We start from the raw sequence: 20012 nt of genomic DNA on the forward strand, positions 1-20012 counted from the left end.
TTTCTTAATATGAGAGAGACGAGTTTAGTTTCATTCTTCTGCATATGGGTATCTAATTTTTTTCAGTGCTATGTATTGAAGAAACTGTTATTTCCCCCAACGTATATTCTTGGTGCTTTTGTGAAAAATCGGTTGGTTGTAAATATGTGGATTTGTTTACTGTTCTGCTACTTTGTTCCCTCGGTGTGTCTGTTTCTATACCAATATCTGCTGTTGTGGTTACAACAGCCTTGCAATATATTTTGAAATCATATAATGCGATATCTCCAGCTTTGTTCTTTTTGCTCAGGATTGCTTTGGCTATTTGGGCCCTTTTTTGTTCCTTTTTAGGCTCCATCTGAATTTTAGAATTGTTTTATCTATTCCAGTGAAAAATAACATTAGTATTTTGATGGGAATTTCATTGAATCTAATGATTCCTTTTAATAGTGTCGTCATTTAAAAGTATTAATTCAGTTGATCCTTGGGGATGGGATGTCTGTTTGAGTCCTCCTCAATTCATTTCAACTGTGATTTCTGGTTTTCCTTATAGAGATCTTTCACCTGTTAGGTTAAATTCATTTCCATTTGTGTTGTTGTGTTGTTTTTTGGGTTTTTTTTTTTTTTTTTTTTTTTTTTTTTTAGCTGTCGTAAGATTTTGCTTCTTCATTTTTTTGCGGCTATGTCATTTTTGGTGTATAGAAACACTACTGATTTTTGTGTGTTGATTCTATATCTTGCGACTTTACTGAGTTTATAAGATCTAAGAGTTTTTGGTAGAGTCTACAGATTTTTTAAAATATAAGATCATGTCATCTGCAAAGAGGGACAGTTTGACTTCCTCTCTTCCAATTGGGATGCCTTTTATTTCTTTTTCTTGCCTGATTGCTCTAAGACTTCCAGTACTATGTTTAATTGGAATGGTAAAACTGGACATTCTTCTCATGTTCTAGTTCTTAGAGGAAACACTTCCAGCTTTTACTCAGTCAAATGTCAGCTTTGGGTTTGTCCATATGTGACATCTATTATGTTGAGATGTGTTCTTTCTACACCTTGTTTGTTGACAGTTTTTTTCATGAAGGAATGTTGGATTTTATTGAATGCATTTTCTTTATTGAGATGATAATATTGTTTTTGTCCTTCATTCTGTTAATATGATGTATCATGCTTATTGGTTTTCATAGGTTGAACTATCCTTGTAAACCTGGGATAAATCCCATTTGATTGTCATGTATTATCTTTTTGATGTGCTGTTGAATGTGGTTTGCTTGTATTTTGTTGAGGATTTTTGTGTCTATGTTCATCAAGGATATTGTCCTGCAGTTTTCTTTTTTGTTGTTGTTGCATCCTTGCCTGTTTTTGGTATTAGTGTAATGCTGGCCTCATAGAATGAATTAGTGAGAAATCTTTCTTCTTCAATATTTTAAAATAGTTTAAAGAGAATTGGTGCTAGCTTCACTTCGTATGTTTGGTAGAGTTTGGCAATGAAGCCATCCAGTCCTGAGTTTTACTTTGTTGGCAGACTTTTCATTACTGATTCAGTCTCATTCCTTGTTATTGGTCTCTTTGGATTTTCTATTTCCTTCTGATTCAATCTTGGTAGGTTGTATGTTTCCAGAAACTTATTTGCTTCCTCTAAGTTTTCAAGTTTCTTAGTGTATAGTTGTTCATAAACCTATGCTGTTTTTTTTTTTTTTATTTCTGTGATATCACTTATAATATCTCCTTTTTCATTTCTGGTTTTATTTATTTGGATCTTTTCTCATTTTTTCCTTGGTTAGTCTAGCTAGTGGTTTCTCAATGTTTTTCTTAAAAAAAAAAACTTTTTCTTAATCCTTGGTAATTTTTTATCTCTTTCATTTACTTCTACTCTGATATTTGTTTTATCTTTTGTTCTGCTAATTTGGGGTTGGCTTTATTATTTTATAATGTCCTTGATATGACATTAGGTTGTGAATTTATAATCTTCCTACTTTATGATGTACACATTTAGCATTATAAACTGCCTTTTTAGCACTGCTTTTGCTGTATCCCTCAGATTTTGATACCTTGTATTTCCATTTTCATATGTTTCAAAACTGTTTAAAATTTTTACCTTAATTTCTTCATTCATTGACACAATGATTGTTCAGGTTATGTTGTTTAATTTTCTTTTTTTTTTTTTTTTTTTTGAGTCAGAGTCTCACTCTGTGGCAGTGGCTCGATTTTGGGTCACTGTAAGCTCCGCCTCCCGGGTTCACACCATTCTCCTGCCTCAGCCTCCTGAGTAATTGGGACTACAGGCTCCTGCCACCGCGCCCAGCTAATACTTTTTTGTATTTTTAGTAGAGACGGGGTTTCACCATGGTCTTGATCTCCTGACCTTGTGAGCCACCCTCCTCGGCCTCCCAAAGTGCTGGGATTACAGGCATGAGCCACTGCACCTGGCTTATGTTGTTTAATTTCCATATGTTTGTACAGTTTTCAAAGTTCGTCTTGGTATTGATTTCTAGTTTTATCCCATTGTAGTCTGAGATGATACTTGATAATATTTTTATTTAAAATCTTAGAGAATAGAAAGCTCAGAAATAATGCACACACCTACAACCATTTGATCATCAACAAAGCAGACAAAAACAGGCAATGGAGAAAAGACTCCCTATTCAATAAATGGTGCTGGGATAACTGGTTAGCCATATGCAGAAGATTGCAACTGAACCACTTCCTTATACTATATACAAAAATCAACTCAAGATAGTTTAATGACTTAAATGTAGAACCTAAAACTATAAAAATCCTGGAAAATAATCTAGATGGTCAATGGGTGGAAAAAATAGATAGAAAATAACCTAAAATGCCAAAAGCAATTGCAATGCAAACAAAAATTGACAAATGGGGCCTCATTAAATATAAGGGCTTTGGTACAGCAAAAGAAACTATCAACAGGGTAAACACACATCCTACATAATGGGAGAAAATATTTGCAAACTATGCATCTCACAAAGGTCTAATGCCCAGAATCTATAAGGAACTTAAACAAATTTACATGGAAAGGCCAAATAACTCCATGAAAAGGTGGGCAGAGGACATGAACAGACACTTTTCAAAAGAAGACATACGTGTGGCAAACAGGCATACAAAAAAATACTCAACCTCACTACTTGTTAGAGAAATTTGAATCAAAACCACAACGAGATACCATCTCATACCAGTCAGAATGACTACTATTGAAAAGTCAAAAAAATAACAGATGCTGGTGAGGTTGCAGAGAAAACAGAGTGCTTATATGGTGCTGATAGAAGTGTAAATTAGATCAGCTGTTGTGGAAAGCAGTGTGGCAATTCCTCAAAGAACTTCAAACAGAATTACCATATGGCCCAGAAATTTCATTACCGGGTATATACGCAGAGGAATATAAATCATTCTACTGAAAAGACACATGCGTGCATATGTTCATCATAGCACTGTTCACAACAGAAAAGACAAGGAATCAACCTAAATGCCAATCAAAGATAGACTGGATAGAGAAAATGTGGTACACATACACCATGGAATATTACACAGCCATAAAAAAAGAATGGCATCATGTCTTTTGCAGCAACAGGAAGGAGCTGGAGGCCATTATCATAAGCAAACTAATGCAGGAATAGAAACCCAAATACCACTTATAGGTGGGAGCTAAACAATGAATACATGGACACAGGGGAACAATAGACGTTGGTGCTAGTTGAGGGTGGAAGCTGAGAGGAGGGAGAAGATCAGAAAAAATACCTATTGAGTACTAGGCTTATTACCTAAATGTCAAAATAATCTTTACACCAAACCCCCATGATATGCAGTTTACCTATATAACAAACCTGCACTAGTACCCCTGAACCTAAAATATAAGTTAAAAAAAAATGTTTGGAGATGTGATCTTGCTCTGTTGCCTAGACTGGAGTACAGTGGTGCAATCATAGCTCACTACAGCCTCTGACTCCTGAGTTTGAGCCATCTTCCTGTCTCAGCCTTCTGAATTGCTGGGACTACAGGCATGTGCTGCTATGCCCAGTTAATTTTAATTTTAATTTTAATTTTTGTAGAGATAGAGTCTCACTATTTTGCCCAGGGTGGTCTTGAAATCCTGACCTCAAGTGATCCTCTCACCTCAGCCTCCCAAAGCTCTGGGATTACAAGCATTGGAGCCATTATGCCTGGTCTGATACTTGATATGATTTTGACTTTTAAAAATTTATTGAGACTTGTTTTGTGTCCTAACATATGGTCAATTCTAATGAATATTCCATACATTGATGAGAGGAATGTGTGTTCTATAGGCTTTTGGATGAAATGTTTTGTAAATGTCCTTTAGATTCATTTGGTCTAAAGTACAGTTTAAATCCAGCGATTCTTTTTTCATTTTTTTTTTGGTCTAGATCTGTCTAATGCTGAGAGTGGGATTTTAAGTCCCCCACTATTATTGTATTAAAGCCTATTCCTTCTTTGTATGTAATATTATTTCCTTTATGTATCTGGGTGTTATTTTTGGATACAAATATATTTAGAATTATATCCTCCTGCTAAATTGATCCACATATCATTATATAATTACTTCCGTTGTCTTGTCTTAGTGCCTTTTATTTAAAGTCTGTTTTATCTGATACACGAATAGCTAGTCCTGCTAGTTTTGGGTTTCTATTCGCGTGGAATATTTTGATCTATCCTTTTACTTCCATCCAATATGTGTCTTTACAGGTGAGATTAATTTCTTGTAGGTAGCATACAGTTGGGTCTTTTTATGTATTTGTTCAGCCAGTCTATGCCTTGTAAGTGGCAAGTTTAATCTGTTCACATTCAAGATTATTATTGATATGTGAAGGCTTATTCCCATCATTTTATTAATTGATTTCTGGTTGCTTTCTATATCTTGTATCTTGTTTTGTATATGTTCATTTCTTTTTCTCTGCAATTATCATTTTGCTTACGAAGTTATTTATAGTAGTAACATTTGAATCCTTTCTCTTCCTGTGTGTTTACTCTCCCAGTGAATTTTATACTTTCTTGCATTTTCAGAATGGCTAATATTGTCTTTTTACTTCCAGGGGTAGGGCTTTCCTAAGCGTTTCTTGTAGTTCAGGTTTAATTCCCTTGGCATTTGCTTGCTGGAGAAACACGTTATTTCTTCGTGATTTATAAAAGATAACTTTGCTGGATAGTATATCCTTGGATGGCAGATTTATTGTTTTGTGTTTTCTTTCAGCACTTTGGAGATATCATCCCATTCTCTCTTGGACTATATGATTTCTGCTGAAAAAATTTACTGTTAATCTGATGGGGCTTCCCTTGTAGTAACCAGATGCTTTTATCTTGCTGTTTTTAGAATTCTCTGTTTGTCTTTGACTTTCAACAGTTTGACTAAGTTGCTGTTGAGAAGACCTTTTTGAATTATAGTTATTGTGAATCCTTGAGCTCCCTGTATCTGGATCTCTAAATCTCTTACTAGACATGGGAAGCTTACAGCTATTATTTTATTAAATAGGTTTTTATCCCTTTGGTTTTCTATAGGCCTTCTGGGACCCTGATAATTTGAATATTTTGTAACTTTAGCATTTTGTACATGTCACGTAGACTTTGTACATTTTATTTTTATTCTTTCTCCTCTGTTTTTGTCTGACTGGGTTATTTCAAAATACCCAACTTCAAGTTTTGAAATTCCTTGTACTACTAGATCTAGTCTATTATTGAAGCATTTGTATATACTTTATATTTCATTCAATAAGTTTTTCACTTCCAGAATTTCTGTTTGGTTCTCTTTATGACAGCGGTCTCCAGCCTTTTTGGCACCAGGGACTGGTTTTGTGAAAGACAGTTTTTCCAGGGACCAGTTGTGGGGGAATAGTTTTGGGATGATTCAAGTGTAGTATATTTATTGTGCATTTTATTTCTATTATTATTACATTGTAACATGTAATGAAATAATTATAAAACTCACCATAATATAGAATCAGTGGGAGCCCTGAGCTTGTTTTCCTGCAACTAGATGGTCCCATCTAGGGTGACAGAAGACAGTGACAGATCATCAGGCATTAGATTTTCATAAAGAGTGTACAACCTAGATCCCTCACATGTGAAGTTCACAATAGGGTTTGTGCTATGATGAGAATCTAATGCCACTGCTGATCTGATAAGAGGCAGGCAGTAATGAGAGTGATAGGGAGTAGCTGTAAATACAGATGAAACTTTGCTTGCTCACCCACCTTTCACCTCCTGCTGTGTGGCCTGGTTCCTAACAGGCTGGTCTGTGGCCCAGGGTTTGGGGACCCCTGTTTTGTAATATCTGCTTGGCAAATTTCTCATTTATATCCTGAATTGCTTTCAGTGGTAGCAACCATAGACAGGCAGCTGGGAAGTGTGCATTTTGCCCCCAGGTGTTGGCTGTAGGCAAAATAGCTTGTCCTCGGGGCATTTGTAAATGTGCAGTGACTCCACTGCAGGGAGCTGTGGGATTGCTGCCAGTGGTTTGTACTTCATCCCCAGAAGGAGTACCCAGCAGTAGCAGCAGAGGTTGTGGGTAGGGAAGTCTGACCTCAGGTCATGTGAAAATATATGGCCAGCTCCACTGCTGGGGACAGTGTGGTTGCTGCTAATGGCTCACATTTTGGCATCCAATGTGGCAGTGGCAGCTTCAGGAAGGGGTTGTCAATGGTTCTCTAGGGACATGGAGATGCAAAGGCTATTGGACCCTAGTGCAAAATGCAGTCCATTGGCAGTTTGTCAGTTAAAATGGTGCTATGCTATAGTTGCTTAGTACTCAGGGAATGTATGAGACCCAGTGTGAGCTCCCTTTCAGGAGAAATGCCATCATGCAGTCTCTAGGCAGCTGCCTCTGTTAATCTCAGGGCTCACAAGGGTCTAGGGATTCTCCTACAGCTGGGATTGCAGGTGTCCCTGGTGGGGATGCAGACTGCTGGGCATTTCAAACTTAGCCTTTTCCTGCATTGGCGAGTTTTTCTGCATTCCAGGCTAAGTCCAGTTGAGCAGGCTGCCTCACTTCCCTCTCTTCCTTTCCTTAGGTGTTTCCTGTCACTCCTGTGTTCAAGTCTTGTGTTCTGTCTTAGATGATGTTTTCAAAGTGTGATTTTCCACTCGCTATTTTGGTTTGTCTTTGTGGAGGAGGTGAGTACCAAATGCCTCTGGTCAGCCATCTTGACGTTCTTCCCTAGCTGAATGTTACAGTTCTAGATTTGAACAGATGTAGTGAAATCTGTGTTTGTTACTGCAACATTTCAATAATCATGCTTTTCCCTTTTTAAATTGCTTGTATTTTCCCCCTGAATATGTGAGTGCCCTCTAAGATAATTCTAAGATGTATCTTTTATATTTTTATGTGTGATAACAGGTTTGGAAGGCTAAGACAAAATTTATATCATAGACCTGAAAGCACATTATTGGGTTACAGAAATTTGAGAGAGAGAGAGAGAGAGAAAGAAAGAAACACACACACACACACTCACACACACACAGAGGTGATAGATGGGTAAATCTGTATTTCAATTTCCCTTCACTAAGATTCTTACACACTTGTCCTATAGGGATGAAATTTATTCAAAGTTCAGTAGAAGAAAGCTGGCCTTGGCAACTGTGCATTTTATTTGCTGCCTGAATTGGAATCGAAATTATGGTACCCTAGTTTTTTCATTGAAAGTTATCTTTTAGTACTCATAAGGTTCTGCTTTCAGCACAGTGGTAGAAGACATTTAAGTAATTCAATTATAGTTTTAAAGTAGTATTAGGTCAGCATAAAACCTAGGCTGTGTTTATGCCCCAGTGACTGAGTCAAGAGTGGTAGGATTCGGTATCTCTTAGGAGCCATACAATTATATAATTTCAGCACACTGGAGAAATTTCTCTTCTCTAACAATGCCAGTTAGTTTATTTGGCTGAAGTTTTTTCTCTCAACTGTGTTAAACTATTATTGTGTTTCTGGGTTGTTTGGGCCAAAGTTACTTCTAATCATACTTCCATTTCATAAGCCTGTCAGTTATAATTTCTCAGAAATAATAAAATTATTTCTGAGATTGCTTACTGGGTCAAAGGGCAGGGCAGGTAAAACTCATATTATTCTATTGCTGACCCAGTCTGTTATATCCTGGCTTACTACATCAATAATTCAAGATCTTCTTTTCTCTGTATTTTATTTTTATCTTTGACTAACACAAAAGTACTGTTAATGTTTCTTTGGGGTTCCCAAGAGGGAAAAACACTGTTCAATAGTTTGAACGTTTCCATTATATCAGGCCACATGCTAGATACAATAGATGTGACTATGTAAAGAACTGTCCTCACAGAACTTGCTGGTTTATACATAAGAAAATTATGTAATTAATTTAAAGGGCTATGCATCTATTGTCAAAGCACTTGCAGGGAAGAATGGGAATCTAGATGTGAAATTCATAACATTTGCCAGTAGGGTACAAGGGTCAGAAACGGATCTACCTTGAAGGGTTTAGATTAATGATTTCTTAGCTAAAGGAAATCTCAAATATTCCCACCACAAACTGTGTGACTTAACATGAATTTATTGTTTGACAGTTCTAGAGACTAGAAGTCTGAAATCAAGGTGTCCATAGGGCTGTGCTCTCTGTGAAGGCACTATGGAGGGAACTGTCCCTTCTCTCTTTCCTAACTTCTGGTAGTCTCGGGTGTTCTTTGGCTTATAAACGCATTATTGTGGTTCTCTGTCTTTACATGGAATTTTCCCTGTGCGCCTTCACGTCATCTAGTCTCAGTGCATATCTGTCTCTATGTCCACATATCCCCTTTTCACAGGGACACCAGTCATATTGAATTAGGGCTTACTCTAATGACCTCATTTTAACTTGGTTACCATTGTAAAAACCCTATTTCCAAATAGGGTCACATTCTTAGGTACTGAGACCAAAGATTCCAATGTATCTTTTGGGGGAGGACACAACTAACTACATACTATGGTTTGTAGTGGATGCTGCTGCTTCTCTGTCCAAATCCTCTTTACCAGAAGTGGTACTCGTTACTCAGCTGCTGTGAGTGTTGCCTGTAAAAGCCTCACAGCTGCACTTCTCCTGAGGATTGCCTTTAGCCAAATGGGAGCCACCTCAGCTTGCAGGCTGCAACTTCCCCAGACCTCCGCCAGGCCCCTTGCCTCAGACTGGGCTAACTTAGGGGTGCACTTTGTACTCCAGGACTTCCACTTGGGATCAGGCTGAAGCTAGTCTTCAGCCGAGATCACATCTCAGTGAAGCTTCATTCTTCAGACCTATTTTGCTTCCCTGGTTCCTGTTCTTCTGCGAGTATTCTTATCAATCACTTGGAAAAGAATCCCTGTGGTTCACAGAATGATAGCTCCCAACCATATCACACCCAAATCCTCAGAACCGGTGAATATGTTAGGTTACGTGGTAAAGGAGAAGAGTTGCAGATGGAATCTAGATAGTGAATCAGCTGACCATAAAATAGGGAAATTATCCTGGATTATCCAAGTAGACCCAATGTAATCACAGGTGTCCCTAAAAGTAGAAGAGGGAAGAGTTCAGACAGAGATGTAACTATAGGAGAATGTCCGGAGAAGTGCAACCTTGCTGTCTTTAAAGATAGTGGAAGGAGACTGATGTGATTTAGATATTTGTCCCCTCAAGATCTCATGCTTAAATGTAACCCCAGTGTTGGAGGTGGTAGGGCCTGGAGGGAGGTGTTTGGATCATTGGGGTGGATTCCTCGTGAATAGCTTAGCATCATCCCCTTGGTGATAAGTGAGTTCATGTGAGATCTGGTTGTTTAAAACTGTGTGGCACCTCCCCACTCTTGCTCTTTCCAGGCAATGTGCCTGCTCCCCCTTTGCCTTCTTCCATGATTGTAGGCTTCCCGAGGTCCTTACCAGAAGTAAATGCTGGCTCAGTGCTTCTTGCTTTGTCTTCAGAACCATGAGCCAATTAAATCTCTTTTCTTTATAAATTACCCAGTCTCGGTTATTTTATTTTATTTTTTTAATGGAGTTTTGTTCTTGTTGCCCAGGCTGGAGGTGCAATGGTGCAATCTTGGCTCACTGCAACCTCCACCTCATGAGTTCAAGCAATTCTGCCTCAGTCTCCCAAATAGCTGGGATTACAGGTGACTGCCACCACACTCAGCTAATTTTTGTATTTTTAGTAGAGATGGGGTTTTACCATGTTGGCCAGGCTGGTCTCGTACTCCTGACCTCAGGTGATCCACCTGCATCAACCTCCCAAAGTGCTGGAATTACAGGGGTGAGCCACCGCACCTGGCTGCCTCAGGTATTTCTTTATAGCAACATAGAAAGGGCCTAATACAGAGACCAGGAGCCAAATAATGCAGGCAGCTCCTAGAAGCTAGAAAAGGAGTCTCCCCTAGCGACTCAAGAAAGGTACAACAACCCACTCAAACACCTGGATTTTAGCCTAGTGAGACCTGTTTCAGACTTTTGACCTCCAGAACTATGAGATTATAAATTCGTGTCATCTCAAGTCACAAAATGTGTAGTGTTCTGCTTTTAGGAAACCTGATTCAATCAGTCCTTCTTCCCAGGTACCACAGAGATAACATTTCCAATTGTGGTATTTCCCCTAATTAAAAATGAATAAACATACATACAGTTTACTGGTCATATAACAGCACAATGATCAAGTGTCTGAATGACATGGGCTAACTCTGTATTCCAAGCCTGGCACCATCATTTCCTACAAGAGCAAGATGCTTTCTTAATTATGTTTTGGTTTCTTTCCATCTGTAGGAGGATGGCAGAAACAACCAACTTAGACGGTGGCTGAGAGTTAATACATGCAAAGCACATAGATTGTTGTAAGCATTTAATAAATTTTAGCCATCTTCATTTCCATTTGCCAGAGTTCTGCATTTTGCTTTTCTCTGTGGTTAAAGGAGTGTTCCTGAAATAAGACTGCAACAACATGATTTTGTGTGCAGAAACATTCCAGTTTAAAATGTATATTTATCCAGTGTGGAAAATTCCTCAGAAAAAAAGACATTATATGATTAGGGAAATATTATCTGTGTTATTTCCAGTTTTATCACCAAAACTTTAGCCAGCTAATTGAAACAAAAGAGAAAGTCTAGAATTGTTTTAAAGTTTTTCAACTTTGTGTTTATGTAGAGTATTCTCTATAGAATAGATTTAAAGTATCATTGGTTTCTCCATAGCATCATTTTTCAAAGTGTGTTCTTAGAGGTTAAAACAGAATTACTAGGAACTGTTGCTTAAAAGGAAGGTTTCTGAGCCCCACCCCTTAGCATATAGGATCTACACAGCAATGTTTTTAGTGATTTCCTCATTACCCTCCATTATTTTGAGAACAACCTCCAAAGTTGCTGAGTTATTTGCTGTAGCACATCTCAACCCAGCATGCCTCCGTTTCTCCATTGTTAAAATCTGAAAACCTACTTAAGAAAGACTGTGCATATTTTAATTTTATAAAATAATTAAGAATATTCTTGAAATACAATAAGGATTGGTCAGCCTAAACAGTAAATTTGCATTTAAGGATTGAAATGTCAACACATTTCTCTCTATTTAAATTAAAAATTCTTCATATTGCCCCTAAGTCATTGCTGGAGTTCACATAAAAGTAACAGTTCAATCCTATTTTTATTGCTTGAAAAACATGGTGAGCCAAAATATTTAATGTTAAAATATAGATAATGTTAAAATGTAGTTTTCTATCTGCAAACTTGATCTGCCCCAAGAAAGGCAAATTTTAAAAAAGCAATATCAAGGCAACCAGCCTCCTAAATGTGAACAAATATTAAAGAACTGGTGAAAATTCTTGGCAAGAAATAACTGGGTAGGAGGAAACGGGGATGGAAAGAAATTGCTGGGTTGATATTCTATTGGCTTATAAGTCTTTATTGGTAATGTTGACACAGGAAGACAATTGACTGTTATATGTTTAATGGCGCTTTCTATTAAGCAGTATATTTTTATGTTTCCTTCTCTATATGGTATACTAACAATAAATATGCCAATATATTTATTTATATTTATATTTTAAAGATGTATCTTTATATGTTCATATAAAATATTTAAATGGTTAGATGCTAAATTATATCATTTAGATAAATACTGTAAAATTTCAGAGAAGGAAAAGATCTGCATGAGCTGAAATAATCAGAAATGTAATGCAGGACATCATTACCTGCACTGATTCTGTTTGGTATTTTAAACATTTTTAGTCTGTGCATCTATGGCTTGATGTTTGTCAGAATTTGGGACTTGTTTTTCATTTAATGTTCCTATGAGTTTATTATTTACAGTGACTAAGCCCAAAAACTAACAACTCTTTTTCTAGCATCACTGAGATTTGTGCAGCTTTTTATATACTTACTTTAAAAAAAAATCTCGTCATCTTAATGGCTTAACCAGTTGAATAAGGATGCTGCATAGTATTGAGCTGACATAAGAAGGGGCTTTGCAAACATTCATTTGTTATGATTTTTTCCCTGGTGGTACCATTTTAAATGCAGAAGCAAAATGTAAACTTTCTGAAACTTTGGAGCTAATATAGAGTAGTTTGTGTCTCAAACCTAGCCCAAGATGTTACAGCCACTTAGAGTATTTATTAATTAGGATGAGGTTTTCAAATATCTTCAGCAATCCATCTTTCAGAGATGTTATCTCCTTGAAAGGGTGTCAAGGTAAATTACATTATTGGTACCGAAAGAAATCCAGTCTAATAATATCATTTGCAAAAGGCAATGCAGCACTATGAAGGAAAAATACTTAAGTTTCAAAATAATACAATGTATATTTTTAAAAATACAAGCCTGCATTTTGAAATTACTTTTGTCTGTTTCAAAACTCCTGTTCAACAACATTTATGGAACTTTCATTTTCTATACAGACTTACGGGGTTAGAAAAGAAAATTCAGACGTCTAAGTCATTAAGGAGTTTAATATTAGGTAGGATATAGAATATAGAGCTAATTTTTATCACATTTTGAAATCAATTTGATCAATGTATAGAATGGGCAATATGCACATGCATGACATTTAAAAAGTATAAATTATCTCCCAGTCATCAAATTTCATCAGATACCACCAGCCACTTGGCCTGCTCTGTCTTTCCAGGGAGGTAGATAAGCAAATATGCTTGAATAAATGCTCATAAAATGTTGACATCTAGTATGAAATGAATTTGAACTTTAAACTGACTGAATACAAAAAAGGCAAAAAAAATATGGCAATGAGAAGTTTTACAAATTAGAGATTCTTCGATTCTGCTGGTGGTGCTAATTAGAGAAGTGTGGTTGTCAGGTCTGGATCAAGTTAAGGTTGAGGAAAGAGAATGATTGAGACAGACTTTATATATTAAGCATATATAATACTTTGACCATATTCTAATGCCCAAAGCAAACTGCACCTGAATAATGGCCCTAATTCCTATTTCTCACTACTCATATCAATGTGGTATTTATTAAATCTAAGAAACTGTATTTTATAAAACTGCGTGCAAAAGAGTATCTACTAATGTTCCACAAGGGAGTGGTATCCAAATTGAATGTGCATCAGAATCACCCTGACAGCTTGTTAAAGATGCATTTTCTCAAGCTGCACCCACCATAGATTTTGACCCAGAGTATTCAAGGTAAAGTCTGGAGTCTGCATTTTCGATAAGCAACCCAGGTACTTCAGTGATTCCACCACACAATTGGGGAAAGTCCAACATAGACAGTTACAATTCTTTGATGAATTGTCCAGGCCCAATGTCAGGTACACACAAAATGAATGTCAGTATTTTAATTCACCTTCAGGACCCTTTCTGTTTTTTGTTTTGTTTTGTTTTGTTTTGTTTCCATGTTTGAAACCACTGGAGAACAGCTCCAAGACGAAATGTTCAAACAACTTCCATTCAAACTCTAAAATTGCAACCATGAATTTAATGTGCATTGTTCCTTGCTGAATCTTTAATTTTTCCCTCACACAACATGTAGTCCAGTTTACATGTATAAATGAGGAGATTTATATAAGCAATTTTAGAACCTTATGGGTAAAAATTAACCTCATGTATCTTATATTTTAATACAGGGGAAATTTTACTCATTCTTACCAATCAGAATTCTTTTTTATTCCTTTTTACTATAGAAGGAGCTGTGATCTGCCTTTGCAATAGAACTTTTTTTTTTTATATCACAATGTAATTTTCTTTGAAACGTGACATTCATTGCAACTTAATCTGAGAAAATTACCTCAGTTGGAATTGGCCTTGGCATAAGCATTTCAAAATTTTATGCTGAAATTAATTGTGCATATATAATACCATGCAGAGAGTAATTTTCTTGGAATGTAGTCTTTCTTTTGATGGGTTACTAGGAATTAAGCATTTTAGCGTTCTTTATTAATTTTTCAAAGTCACTAGGACCAAGAATAGCAATTCCTCATGTGCATACAGGGCCATTTTATGCGTTTCCTACTCTTGCCTTGGGCTCATCATTATTAATCTGGAATTCCATTTGTTCTTTACTTTTTGATTATGTCTGTTTAGTTGACTGTAGTGCCACTGGCAGGACCATGTGCCCAGGAAATCCAAGACTCATATTTTGACAAAAGCTATGTCCACTTTTCAACTAGTCCCCCTACCCAAATTACCATAGCAATCAAAAAACTGCAGATGCCTATATTCTAGAATCAATGTTCTAAAGGGATGTCATCATTTACAAAATGTCTTTGTTAAGTCTGAATGGTTCAAGCAATAGCAAAAAAGGATTATTTCTCTCTCAGATATTTCAAAGTAGTATGCCACAAAATATCCATGACTTGTTATTGCGAGGAGCCAAATGGAATGGAAAGGACAGTTCATCCCAGCGGCTGGGAGTGCATGCACACACATGCCCTCTTTTTCTTGCCTACTAACAGAAAGCTATACAAGGAATATATAATGAGTATGTAGGGTACTTGGCTGCTTTCAGTTAGGAATGAAACACTGATCTGGTTGGATTATAGTAAGAGAAAAAGGGAGATCTTTCTTAAAAAACAGTCTTGTGTAAAAATAGAGATGGCAGGTAATGGATATAATATTAGTGGGCTCCCTGGACAAATACATAGTGCCAAAAATTCTCATCCATTAGCCACCTCTTCAAGTTTAGGGGTTGAAACTCTCAAGCAACTACAAACATGGTATCTCTCTGAAAAGGAGATAACATAAAAGTTATCACATATTAATATAATTTGTATGAATAAATTGACAAGCTGGTTAGAAATTAGAAATAAAGGTCTTGAGGCAATAAAAGGGGTAATCTGCAGAGCTCTTCTTTTGGAGAGTAGCTGTAGATGGAGTAAACAAGTTTAGGTACTGAACAGAGAATGGCACATGGATAGGCCAATTGTGGATGAAGGAGACTAAAGAGAGGTTTAACAAATACTGAAATGAACCTCCAGGTAGGTTATATTTATTAGTTTGCTAGGAACAAGCTGTTTTTCTCTCTCCTGTGAACCAGGAAGGCAAATTTCTAGTGGCTTTCCAAAGGAAATGGGAAATCTAAGGCAATAGTTTGATATGAGTGTTCTTCTTAGGTTTATTTTAATGATGGACTTAAAGATACTTTCCTATACTCATGAGCTATGTTGTCTCTGATATTCTGTGGTATATTTTACCAAAAAGATAGACTAGGTGCCACAAGTATTAAAAATGTTGGACTCCTCAGAGCATTATAAAAAGCAAGCACAAAATAGACGCCTACTATGCAGGGAAACTCACTGACCGTGCCCTTGGTACTGCTGATGATATTGCAGAGCGAGAGATGGACCCTGAGGGTGCTTGAAGCCAACAAGTTTCACTTCTGGAAAAAGACTTCAGAATATGAGTTTAAAATATAAAAAGGGAATTTGAGCCAAGACACAACAGCAAACTTTTTTTTGACAATTATATCTTTATTATTCCTCTTACAGAGCTACATTTATTCATACTAAGTTTCACAGTCAGGTAGTAATTTACAATAAGACCTAATTACCATCCATCATGTTAGATGTACTTATTGAAACTTCAACATTATTTCCAAATATCAGTGTTAGCATTGTGCTTGACATTCATTTAACAAAGTTACTGAAAATCTATTGAGTATAAGACATCAGTTATTTTTAATAGAACTTTCTGAAAACATTTCAGCAAAATAGCCTGTTGAGAAAAATGTGTATGCTGAAAAAAAAATGAAAAAGAAAGCCTGGTTCACAAACATTAAGAATAAGAAAACAAAAATAAGAAAGAAAACAAACAATAAGAATAAGAAAACAAAACAAATAAGAAAGCCTGGTTCACAAACAGGTATCAGGGAAATAGACAGTACATTTATGGTAATAACATAAGAACAAACTTCTTGAAGGTAAGTTTTAATAAATAATAGGGCAACAAAAACAAGATAAAATGACCTCTTCCTGATATTTATATATTGATTTCTGACTGGCCAGAAGACTGTTTTTAGGCGACGTGTTTTGAAAAACCAGAAAGTCTACTACCTTGAGTTTTCAGCCATGTGAGAATATCAAGATTCAGTGTTTATACTTGATAGCATCTTAACTAGGCCTACAGGCCTCCCTTTCACATAAGTACCTTCAAGTTTATGACAGCTCAAACTCACAATTATCATTATGGAGAAGAGAGAAGAGTCAAGCTAAAAACAGACCACTTTCAGAGGACCTGAAAGCAATGTAATCAGTCACCTATTGCCATATACAAGCCACCCCCAAACATAATGACTTAAAACAGCAATCATCTATTATTGCTTATGAGTCTCTGAGTCAGCCGAACATTCCTGCTGATCTGGGTTTAGTTAGGTTTATTTTAGCTGTGTTCATTCTTGATCTGCAGATAGCTGACAATCACCTAGGGGCTGACTGTAGGCATTCCAGCTGGGATATGTTCTCTGTGTCTTTTATCCGTTAGCAGGAGGCGGCTTACTCACATGGTGGTTACAGGCATCCAAGACAGTCAGCATAAATGAGAAAAGTTTCCAAAATATCAGATTCAGTCCTATGTAATCTGGTTTCCATTGCATTCTCTTGGCCAAAGCAAGTTGCAAGACAAGTCCAAATTCAAGAAGGTCAAGAAATATACTCCATCTCCAGGTAGAAGAAGCTGCAAAGAACTGTGACAATCTATGACAAACAGTATGTTCACGGGGAATAATATGGGAAGATGTGCCCTCCACCAACTTCTCAGGAAAAAAATACAGCTGTTGTAATATTTAGCAATATAGACTGTCTAACATTTCTAGAGATATCTATGACTTTGAGTTGAAATATCTGAGGCCAATACTCCAAGCAATTTTAAACAAGTGGTGACAGAAATTACCAGGCACACATCAAGACTCAAGTATAAAGCTGCACAAGTTAAGGATGCTCAGTAAATGTTACTGAATTGACTGGGTGGTCCCTAAAGAGCTGAAGAATAAAAGATGTTATGAGAAACCCAACAACACCAAATATAAATTGCCTCAGGTTCTGAAATATTCAATAAAGTATTCTCACTGTGGCTCCTACAGCTTAGCTGATTTGGACTTTGGCTGTGAAAACATTATCCCCAGTGTTTAAAAGGTTGGAAAATTCTGGGTCTTTGGCCCAACCTGGAATTAAATCCTGATACTATCTTAGAACCTCAAAATCTAGAATCTTCTATTGTCACTTTACAGAGCTATTGAAACACATTAATAACCTTGTATCATACTGATTTGATTCTAATTATTTGTGGGGCATTGTTTAAAAATTGTTGAAATGCATATATAGAAAATGTATTTTTTAAGTAAATATATAACTCTGAAAATTTTATCCTACATTCAACTCCAAATAAAGGTTTAAAAACAACTATGAGCAATATAAGTAAAAATACATTTAAAATATATTTAAGAGAAAGATAAGGAAAAAAGGAATGTTTCATGAAGGTTAGTATACAATCTATGCATCTTGAATATTTGCACACTCACCAAGTGTTTGACTCCAGGGTTTCTGGCAGCTAATGCAAAGAGAGGAACAGAACCAAGTTTCACGGTATTATATGGTAGATTTTGGAAGCTATAGCATTTCTGCCCCCTCATGTTTTCACATTCAATACTTTTCCATATCTGATGGGAACTGTCAATCATGGTGAAAATGGAATTAAATATTGGGTCAGTAATTTGTAAATCGATTAATGCAGTTTATGAATTCAAAAGAATTACTGTCTTAAGTTTATAAATTTCCTATATCATTTCTTTTCCTGACCTCTGAAAATAAATGTGTTTTTTTGTTTTTGTTTTATTTTGTTTTTTTTGAGACAGAGTCTCGCTCTGTCGCCCAGGTTGGAGTGCAGTGGGGCTATCTTGGCTCACTGCAAGCTCTGCCTCCTGGGTACACGCCATTCTGCCTCAGCCTCTCTATTAGCTGGGACTACAGGTGCCTGCCACCATGCCTGGGTAATTTTTTTTTTTTTTTGATTTTTAGTAGAGATGGGGTTTCACCATTTTAGCCAGGATGGTCTCGGTCTCTTGACCTCATGATCCACATGCCTTGGCCTCCCAAAGTACTGGGATTATAGGCATAAGCCAACACACCTCACCTGAAAATAAATGTTTTATAAGTTAAAAACCTTAGCAAATATAAACAATCTAGCACTAACAGTGCCAACAGATATAATTTGTATTTCAGTTTCAATAATTTTATTAAAAAGAAAAAACATGCTTTTAATATTTTAGTCTAGGAAAGGGTTTGTCACCTAGACAAACCATTATGTGGGTTTATGTTTATAGTCCACAGCCTTCCTTTAATATTCCATCTGTGGAAAAATAGTTTTATGAATACCTGTATCAAGTCAATGCAAAAATAGCAAGCTATTCAAAAAATCCTGGAATGAATTTGACAGTCGGAACCTATGAGTTAAGATTAACAACAAAAAGTCAACAGCCAAATGTTAGAGCAGGATATGCAGTGCTTCAAAAGGATTATTATTTTTTATTTTAATATTAATGACATAAAGCAGTTTTGTGTTACTTTAAAGGTTTTCTTTTTTTTTTCCCCCAATAGTAAAGAAACACTTTTCTGGTTTCTTTATTCCTTTTTTCTTTGCTTTTTTCTATGATAAAAAGGTACTTTTCTGATACCAGAAACCAGCAAAAGTTCACCTGATTGTACATTCCAAGTGTTTTAGAATTACTTGCAAGAAACTCCTGCAGCTCTGATGAAGTCTGCTTGACCTTTCACCTGATGTAGCCTTCTGAACAGCACAAGTCCTGCCCTTCTGGTGTTTCAAATAGCCTTGTCTCAGTAGGGTTGCAGACACCTGCCAAGCACCAAAACCGGCATATGAATGAGAGGGCATGACACGGTAAAGAGACAGATGGTTAAGCATTACTATTGTAAAGAGGAAAAATGTAATCAAGACCACATTGTTAAGAAATCACCAGTTTGGGGAATTAAGGACTTTAGAAAGAGGACATGGAGGGTTCAGAATTATATAACAAAACTATGAAAAGCTGGAATGTGACCATACTGCTCAGTCACTTGTGTTTTCCAGTAGTTAAGCTCTGAAGAATGAACAAATCCCAGATGTATCAGTGCTCGTTTCTATCATTCTTTGAAACAAAAACTCTGTTACTGTTGATGATGATAATATTAAGAACAGTTTGGAAGCAAACTTGGCATTCTATCAATACCAGGTAAATTGTGTATCACTGTGTAATTACATAATCACCAAGTTGACACTATCCCCACTCTTTCCTCTACTATATAGTTATCAGAAAGAATAGAGAGCAATATTGAAATCAGCACCAGAATCACAACAGAAAAATCATGACACTATCCTGAAAACTGTTTTGTAGTTTGCATCTATAATACCAAGATACTGCTAGTAGACTAGGGCACTGATAATAATAATTAGTTTGGGACTGTCATTGGATTGCAATACAGACTTTTTTGGGTTTTTTTTTTTTTTTTTACAGTTTGGAACTATCATTGGATTGCAAAACAGTTTTATTTTTTTCTTGAGACAGTCTCACTCTTTCGCCCAGGCGGAAGTACAGTGATGCAATTTCGGCTCACTGCAATC

Source organism: Macaca mulatta, chromosome 6 (genome assembly GCF_049350105.2).
Source record: "Macaca mulatta isolate MMU2019108-1 chromosome 6, T2T-MMU8v2.0, whole genome shotgun sequence".
Lineage (NCBI taxonomy): Eukaryota > Metazoa > Chordata > Mammalia > Primates > Cercopithecidae > Macaca > Macaca mulatta.